The sequence below is a fragment of the Xenopus tropicalis genome, chromosome 2, assembly GCF_000004195.4.
Source record: "Xenopus tropicalis strain Nigerian chromosome 2, UCB_Xtro_10.0, whole genome shotgun sequence".
In the NCBI taxonomy this organism is placed as follows: domain Eukaryota; kingdom Metazoa; phylum Chordata; class Amphibia; order Anura; family Pipidae; genus Xenopus; species Xenopus tropicalis.
Window position 1 is genome coordinate 142,175,023 of NC_030678.2, and position 6,817 is coordinate 142,181,839.

At 42.3% G+C, this 6,817-nt stretch overlaps 1 protein-coding gene across 1 annotated transcript in view; it reads right to left on the bottom strand.

Moving 5' to 3' along the window:
* Positions 1-2,119, bottom strand: part of csrnp2 (cysteine-serine-rich nuclear protein 2) — a gene marked incomplete at its 3' end in the record, with an annotated part of 30,737 nt that extends 28,618 nt beyond the window's left edge. Inside the window, 1 exon segment of the mRNA NM_001126767.1 lies at positions 1,625-2,119.
* Between the last annotated feature and the right edge of the window lie 4,698 nt (positions 2,120-6,817).

The following is a 6,817-nucleotide window of genomic DNA, read 5'->3' on the forward strand; positions in this document are numbered from 1 at the left end:
TCCTGAAAACAGCAACAAAGGCTGCAATCCTGTTTATATTCCCTTTAAACTTGCACAGCCAGTAGAAACAGGCTGGGGATTAATTAATGCCCTCTATGTACTCTCTGGAATGTTATTTCTCTGCATACATTACATACAGCCTCCGCTGGGAAAAATTGAGGCTGGCATTGAACTATTTATTTTTGCAAAAATGACATGAAATCTATTACATACACAAATTGAATTTGTATCATCTAGATTGAAACATTTTGCCCCTGAGCAAATTTTATGCCATCCGCTGCAAGACATGTTGTACATATAGCAACATTAATAAACTCCTATTCTACACAGCCTGAATTCCTGGGCCCTACTGTGCTACCTGCACCCCCGACAGTAAATAATGGCTACTGACTGATAGCTCAGCTCTGGCTTCCTTTCAAACAGGACTAGAGCACCACAAGTCTACACAGTACTCTCCATCTAAACACTATGGGGATGGTGCAATGCATAAAGGAGCAAAGAAAGTGCATAATGACACTAGGTATGGGGTAGGCCATGATCAAGATGCTATTGCTCTTTATTTTCCCTATATGTTAAAAGGAAGGGGACAGCGCTGAAATATATGCTATGATACTAACAATATAAAAATATTTATGAAAGTATTTAAAAAGCTCAGTAAACTTTTTAATTCATGTTGCGACTTGGTGAGTCACCTAATTTCCCTGTGCTTTAGGTACCAAGTCGCTATGGCAAACTGTGCCAACTTGCTATGCTGCAAAAATTGTGTGTACAGCGCTATGTAGAATTTTCTGCGCTGTAGGAGACATTAAGCACATCTGCACTTGTAGGCCACAGCCTTCCCAACAGCATTCTGATGGTCTGACTGGCCAAGCCATCACACTGCCCGCATCCCTAGGAAGTTGCACAGGTACATGCCCACCATGCAGTCAATCTGAGGAACTTGCACAAAGCTGCAAATTCTATATGATCATTTGCAGGAGAACAGGCATCCTTGCTTCTCTTTACTGAGTTGCATGGAAAGAGAGTGATTATTTCCATGTGCCAAATGCAATATTACCATTTCTCTTTAAAATCTACATAGAGAGCAGCTGCATGAAAATCATACAATGTGCATAACAGCTGCACCCAAGTGGCCTCTCTATTAGACATAGGTAGTGACATAGCACTGTGGCCTGTAGAGAACATAGCTGTACAGACTTTGCTGTTGCTAGAGTGGTTGAATGTAGCAAACTGATAGCAGACTAAATGCCAGGCAATAATAGAAAAAAAACCAAAGTCAACGACTAGGATAGAAACTGTGCTTTTGGTAAGTGCAGCCTAGAGTGATATCTGACTTAGCACCTTCCAGATCTTGTTAAACTACTCTCTCAGCACCTACACAGAGCCTTTTGTTTATAGGGGGGATGCTGGGAACTGTAGTTTGACAATAGGTAGAAGGACAAAATTTCATAGCCCTGGTCAAAACAAAACCAACACAATTCTAAAGAGCCCTACATTGACACCCACGGATTACTGAGCGATTCCTAATAAAACGAGAATAGCTGGAAGGCAGCCCTGTAGTATAGCTAATGGCACCGTGTGAGCAGCAGTACTGGGGCAGAGCCACACAATCCCCGCACCATACCTAATGAGCAAGGCGTCCTTCCAGCAGCGCTGCCTCCTACGGATCCCCCAATCTGCACAGCGGAACGGGCCGAGCGATGCGATCAGGATCCCCTCTACTTGTTGGTCGCCCGCTGTCAGAGCAGATCGCCGCGGAGTCAGGGGAAGGGCGCACCGGCCACCAGTGGATGAGCGGATCGGCTTTGCCGGGGCATTGGCTTATAGGGATCGGCGTGAGAGGAAAAGGGGCTGCATTAAAGGATTCGCACAATAGACGTGAAACGATCCCTCACAGTCATCTCCCTTGTATAGTCCTATGGGTAGTCAGGCAGTCTGGGCACCTCCTCGATTCCTCCCTCAATCTGTACCCCGAAACCAGCGCTTCATATATTTATTCATAAGTGGAAGAAGAAGAGGGGAACACAAGGGTTATTCCCTTAGAACTGTGGGTTTCGTGCACTGAAGGGAAGGCATCAATACAGTAACAATCCCCGTAACCTCCCTCCCGACCCACCCGGCTTCGTACAGCGGTAACAATGGGCTCCCAGCTCCAGCAGATGACCACTTATAGGCATTGTCACATCACGTGACACGCCAGAGAACTCCGGGAGATGTAGTTTGGTGCTGCGCGGGGCATGACGGGAGATGGTGCAGTGTGGGAGGGGCTTGGTGCCGAGCCAGCCGGCGTTAGGCAGTGATTTGCAGGGATCGAGGTACAGTTCTACTTTGTCGACATAAAGCAGTGTATTACACGCTCCTCAGTTGGCCGAAATAGTAGAAGTTATAACAGAGGTAGAAGGAAGGTGACTCTGCTGAGTCTCTCACAAAGCAGGGGCGTAGCCGCAGCCCAGAGCAATCGCTTGCTTCTCGCGATACTACCTGTGCTGTGTCCCTTGGTGACGGGCTACGTGCTGCTTGTGAGGGGGAGCTTGTTCCTTCAGCCAAATACTGTGTGTGGGAAATGGGGCTGTTTCATGCTTATCTTTGTACTGAGCGGATATGGCTGTGCTAATAGCGCAATCAGCACAATGTCATCATTCAGCCTGAGATGGATAAACTGACCCCCAGTTCATAAATATAACACCCTTATCACCACTTGTGGGCAATAATCCTTTTGCTATTTATACATCAAATCCGCTAATTGTATTAGTAATAGGTAGATTAACCCCAGTCATAGAAATCCAAAAAATAGGAAAAAAGCTTCAGCAGGTTTACTGCAAAACATTTATTGCGGGTAACACGACATGTTCAATACCCTTTACCCCAGTCATACCATTAGTCTGCCCCACTTTAATGGGAAGAGAGTCATGGGAAAACTGTATTTCCCCAAAACCCATCGATTAATAGAGCTCCTTCAGCAGAAACCTGCATTGAAATCTGTTTTTCAAAAACACAGATTTTATTTTTAATGGACGTCAACCCAGAAAAATATTTTTTTGCCTAATAAAGAAAACATAATTCTAAGCAAACTTTCTAATATCAATTTATTAAAAATCACCAGTGCTTTAATAGTTATTTGTAAATGTAATTGATATAGAAAGCAACATTTGTTGAACTTCCTTTTTAAACAATGTTGCAATGGTCGGTCTCCTCCAGCGAGTCAGGTCTGTCAGTCTGCTGCTTGTGTTACATTGTTTCAAACACCAGAGTCACCAGTGCAGGGAATAGAAAGGACAGACAGACACTGCTTTTAATAGCAGTTATATATACAAATAACTAAAAAAAACCACTACAAATATGTAATGAATGTATATTCACATGGGGCTAGCCATATTCTTCATTTCCCAGGGTGCCACAGCCATGTGACCTGTGCTCTCATAAACTTCAGTCACACTTTACTGCTGCGCTGCAAGTAGGAGTGATTCAGCAGCTGATCAGCAGAACAGTGGGAAGGGAGCAAGATAGCAGCACCCAGTAGATATGAAATAGCACTCACTAAGAAACTTAAACGGGGGTGAACATTAGTTCAGACTGAAGAAGAAATGCCCAGTGCCCCTCTAGCATTGCACCCTAGGCATGCACCTCTTATGTCTACCCTTCGTTTCAGCCCTGATCTGTCAGGGAGGGCCCCATACACAGGCAGATAAGTTGCTAACTAAGTCTGAAGGGGCCAAATAGGTTTCTCAAATCTGCCTGTGTATGGCCAGCTTAACTTTCACCTCTTGCACCCACCTTCACATAAACTCTAAGGGGCTGATTTACTAATCCACGAATCCGAATCCAAAAGAGAAAAATTCGGATTGGAAAACGAACATTTTGCGACTTTTTCGTAACCGGTACGACTTGCGCGAATTGTCGCGACTTTTTCATAGCCATTATGACTTTTGTGAATTGTCGCAACTTTTTTATAGCCATTACGACTTTCGCGAATTGTCGCTAATTTTCGTATTGAGCGCTCAAAAAATTTGCGACAATTCGCGAAAAAGTCGCAAAATACCGATCATTACGAAAAAAACACATTCGGACACTTTTCGGACGTTCGTGGATTAGTAAATGTGCCCTTAAGTGAAAGAATTCCCCTGCTCTTCCCTAGGACAAATACAATAACAGTATTTTGACCACTATTGTCCTTCAGAGAACAAAATGATCAAATGCTCCTGTCACTGATTGTAGTGTGTTACAATGAAAAGCTCCTTGTCTGGCACCCCTGGAGTGGAGCACAGTGGTCTGCAAGTGCCCCATGTGTCAAGGCACATTTTATGACTAACATTACAAGTAGCATCAGGCAGATGGGTGTTTTGACTGCCACGGTTTTCCACCAGCTGTCAACGCCATGTGTACCATTAGCCTAAAAGGGAACCTGCTCCTTTCTTATTATCATGGTTCTGTCACACAAATGTTTCTGCTAACTTTTCGCCCGCATTACATTTCTGCACCTCACTACATCTCTGCAGTAGTGCCTTCATATGTTCTTAGGCATCTTCTGTTTTTTTCCTGGCAAATGCCAGACGGGCTGCTGTAAGATGCCATAGAGTACACTGACTGTTTACTGGGCCTGTGGGGTGCTGTTTGTGCCTTAGACCCTGGCATTTGCAGTACACAATTTGAATCTCAGTCCAGACCTGTCCAATATCACCCCCTGCATTAAGCTTTTCTTTCTTGCTAATGACAGACTCTGGTATTTTATCCCTAAATTCATCTCTAAGGAATTCTCCCTTAATCTAAACAAACTCAGATACTACATGGCACATATAGCCCAACACCATCCAATGCAAATAGCAGCACCATTTGTTCTTCTTATTAGATTGTAAGCTTTAGGGGACAGGGACCTCTCCAGTCCTGTGTCTCCTAACATGTCACTTCATTTTTGTTACTGTATATATTTTTTTTTTTTAACTAGGCACATTATTTAGCTATATTTGACTCTTTAGTATTACCACTGTATAGTTTAATTGTATAGGGCTGTGTACACAAAGTACACTGGCCTCTCTGTACTTGGTTAATTACTGGCACCCTGTCATTAACAGCTTTCCTCTCTTCTAATCTGTTCAAATGATTCTCCACTCCCTGGTGCTGGAATATGGCCTGTGTGTACTTGAAATGCCAGGGCCTGTATTGAATCTCAGTCCGGACATGATCCCAAAAAAAAGTTACCATACACAGGTGTATGCAAATACCAACATGGTTTTGCATTGTGCTTCCTGGTTTTTCAGTGTGATAGAATCTTTAATGCACAATTGTAAACTCTTTTGGGCAGGGTCCCCTTTTTTATATTGTTTATTTATTGCTTTGTATACAAATCGGGATGTTCAATGTATAAACGCATTGCTAAATTGCAAGGAAACTAAGAGCAACTTAGCAACGCGTATGCCTTACTACCAGCAGTTCACATTAGTGCCAGTGGAAAGTCATTTTGGGAAGATTAGCCACCCCCAGTAGCAGAGATTTACTAACCTCCCCCTGGGAGATTAGCCCAAAGGGTGGTTAGTAAAAGCTAATCAGAGTTTAGCAGTGGAGAAGGAGTAGATGCAGGAAAGGAAGATATAGGTACCCAATATACACACTTTAATCCACTGCAAACAATGGACATGGGTGCAATTTTTTTTTCTAATCTCTGCATTTGTGCTTGTAAATTACCAATTACATTGTTACTGCCTCTTTCTTTTCACAATATTATAACTACTGTTTTTCTATTTTTATAGGAGTGATCTTTCTGACTTTTAAAAATAATTAAAAGTTGTTTTAACATCTAAACATTAACACAATGTACTGTACAAACTAAACTTTAGGGCCCTTACACCTTACAGGTATTTCAGGATGCGTTCCACTGCACGTGTGCATATTGCGCCTCATCTGCGATTCTATTGGGTTTATTTAATGTTTAAATATATTTTTTTTCAGTAGAGACCCAAATTGTCTGTGAGTGATGTACATATCACAAAAATCCACCCGGCCAAATCATCTCCAGTCACATATTGCACATATTACTGTGATCCAGTGTGGGCAGCACAATGGAACCAGTACAATGAACTGAATCTTTCTGCACCCACAGAAATACTTACACTGCTACTATAGATGCAGCCTAAAAGCATACAAAAATATACACAGCTATGTAATGCAGGGACTGCAAAATTATATGTTGAATGGAAAGGGGCATCATCAAAAGCACAGAACCTGGAACTTGCCAGTCTTGCATTAAACAATCATTCTGTGTACACGCTGTAGCCTTTATACTACTCACCATGCATCACCCGAACATACCAGAACGCTTCACAGCACATACGAAACCACACATGTTAGCATGATCCCTAACCTAGTTGTAAATATGCAGCCATCCGGCTTTCTAGAACTATAACTTGTGCTATGTTTAGAAACCCAAGTTTGTTAGGGAAGCTGGGACAGGACTTAGACATCCCACTAAAAAATTACTGCTTAACACTGGGGTTCATTGCTGTACATTTCTCTTGTGGTTGATGCTATCTTTTCAGACACTGTAAACACTTCCAAGAATACCTAGGCTGGCAAAAAAGGGTTCACCCCAAATCCTACAGAAACTAACCTTCATATTAGGCAGGAGAATTCTACCATCTTACCCTAAATGGCTTTCAATGTGGACAAACCAGCTGCACCAAAAATTTGATAACTACCAGGATAAAACAAGAATTCTGTCCAATCTGTAATATAATCTATGGGATGTAAATAGTGATTTAACTGATTTAAATATATACCAGTGCAATGAAATAGAAAAAATAGAAATTGAAAAAAAAAAATCACA